We start from the raw sequence: 2,500 nt of genomic DNA, 5'->3' as shown, positions 1-2,500 counted from the left end.
TCATCCGCTGTCAAACGCCACAGGTAATCACAGGATTGTACATCTCGTAAATGTGAATCACGCTCCTTATGGGAAGGCTGTGCTTGACGCTTCCATGGGGCGCTCCTTTGGAATGGTGCACTCATAGCGGCATAATAGCGATTTTTGGGTTATGCTTGTTGTAAAGAAAATGTCTATAACGCATTGAAATGACATTAAACTAAGGTAATAAGATGGTTATCATACTTTTTAAAATCTTTATTAATAAGTAATTAAAGAAAAAGTAAATGACATTTCTGTCATGGCTTCCGCATTTAGGCCTACGAGAGAGTTGGAATCATGTGACACTACCAAGCGGACCAATCTCAGTTCTCTCGGTCTGCGTAGGTGTGCAGCGTAGTTACATTTTCGGAGAGGTGCGCGACAAGCTACGGCGTAGGCAAAATCATTTCTAGTTCGAATTTATACTTCTGCGTAAAATCTATGCCGGGCCTACGCAGGCTACGGCCTGATTTTACGCAAAAGTATAAATTGGGCTTAAGTCTCTTTGGATAAAGGCGTCTGCTAAATGCCAAACATTTCTAATGTAATTTAAAACGTAGATTAGACAGTTGGACAGAATCAAGTTTCAAGTTGATTCAGATCCCCATGTCCTTCTCCTGAATAATAATAATAATATTAATAATAATAATAATAATTATTATTATTATAATTATAACCTTTATTTGTATAGCACTTTTCCTCCAACGGCAGCTCAAAGTTGCAGCTCAAAGTGCTTTAATCATTATATAATCCTAATTTAATCATTTCGTCATTTAAAGGCAATATTAAAAAGATGGATTTTGAGTCTTGACTTGAGAATATTTGCTGCCTAATGCCTAATGTAAACTGGCAGCCTCACCAAATCTCTTCTTTTGTACACAGAGAAAACCAGCGTCAGAAGACCTGAGAGCTCTATTGGGCTGATATGCTAGCAAAAGGTCTTTCAGATATTCTGGTGCTCTGCCAGTGAGAGCTTTATAAACAAGCAGAAGGATCTTGAAATCTATTCTGAACTTAACAGGAAGCCAGTGTAGAGTCTCTAAAATAGGAGTTATATGAGCTCTTCTACTTGTTTTGGACTAATTGCAGCTGGCCAATAGCTTTCTGAGAGAAGACCAGAAAGAAGACTTTTGCATTATTCCATAGATCAGGGGTCCCCAAACTACGGCCCGCGGGCCGGACACGGCCCGTCCCCACACTTGGACCGGCCCTTTGAACAACGTCAATTTTCGACAGGCGTTGCACTCGGTGGATTTCTGTCATTTCTGACTGCAATAGCGGCACTGCGCCGACGTGGTGGCGGGGGCGCTGTTTCGCAAATAAGTTATCTTTAGTTTTTGCTAGTGAAATAGCTGATAGTTGATGTTGACTGCTCAAGGAGAATACATATTTGAAAGTACATAATGCCTGAGAGCCTTATATTGCATTATATTACATTATATTTTGATCATCTGGTGCCTGAATATTGTGTTTTCCTTTGCATAAATAATGACATTTCCACCATAAATTGATGCAGAAAGGTCACAAATTGGTGCATATCAATTCACCAGAATGGTAGAAATTAAGTGTTTGATGCTCGTTTAAGGACCCCCAGACAGCCCTGCTTCATGGGTCCCCCCGTGTAAGATGAGGGTCCTCCCTCATGTATCAGACTGTAAAACTGATTATATTTCATTGACATATCACTATAGGTATAAATTCCATCCAAATTCAACTGTTTAGACTTTGTTTGCATCCACCAGTGCTCTCCTGCGCGCAATTGCTTTGCGCAACCGCCTCCATTTCACTCCGTTCCATATTATTTTATGTTAGAGACCGACCCAGGCCCCCCATCACAGAAAGGAAAAATGATGTGGCCCTCACAGAAAAAAGTTTGGGGACCCCTGCCATAGATGATCAAAATCATTTCTAGTGATAGATTTGATGTGAGGCTCAAAGCTTCAGTCAGAATCTGTAATCAGAGCTAGATTCTTAGCTTCATGTTTGCAGTTTGAAACCTGTGGTGACATCTCCCCCTCCTGGGGCCCGCCCACACAGTAGGAACACACAACACAAACACCAGGGGAGGGGAGGCTGGTGGAAGTAGAAATCGGAGGTCGGGGCTCATTGTAAATCAACCTATCCAACGTGTGTGTGTGTGTGTGTGTGTGTGTGATACCTCATTTCCCATTCCATGAGCCCCGTTCTCCGATTTCTACCTCCACCAGCCCCCACCCCGCGCTAGACCGGGACATAGCATTGAACAGTGACAACATGATTGACACATCCCAGAGCCTATCCCTTTCTCAGAAGAACCCCGCCCCGAGGGATGCTGGCAGGGTTTTTCTCTGTCAGTGACATCATTAAGTGACTAGTGACATATGATCAGTCGCGAAGCTGTCGGTATCTACTACGCATGTTGGCATTTACATACATATAGGCCTGTGAGATGATGTTGACGACACACACACACACACACACACACACACACACACACACA

General features: G+C 42.7%; 1 protein-coding gene across 1 annotated transcript in view; it reads left to right on the top strand.

Annotated features, from left to right (window-relative positions):
- Positions 1 to 2,500, top strand: part of znf704 (zinc finger protein 704) — a gene marked incomplete at its 3' end in the record, with an annotated part of 54,708 nt that overhangs the window by 44,696 nt on the left and 7,512 nt on the right.

The sequence above is a fragment of the Nansenia antarctica genome, assembly GCF_963989245.1.
Source record: "Nansenia antarctica genome assembly, chromosome: 3".
Taxonomy (NCBI): domain Eukaryota; kingdom Metazoa; phylum Chordata; class Actinopteri; order Argentiniformes; family Microstomatidae; genus Nansenia; species Nansenia antarctica.
The sequence above is the reverse complement of the archived record's forward strand: the minus strand, read 5'-3'. Positions and strand labels throughout refer to the sequence as shown.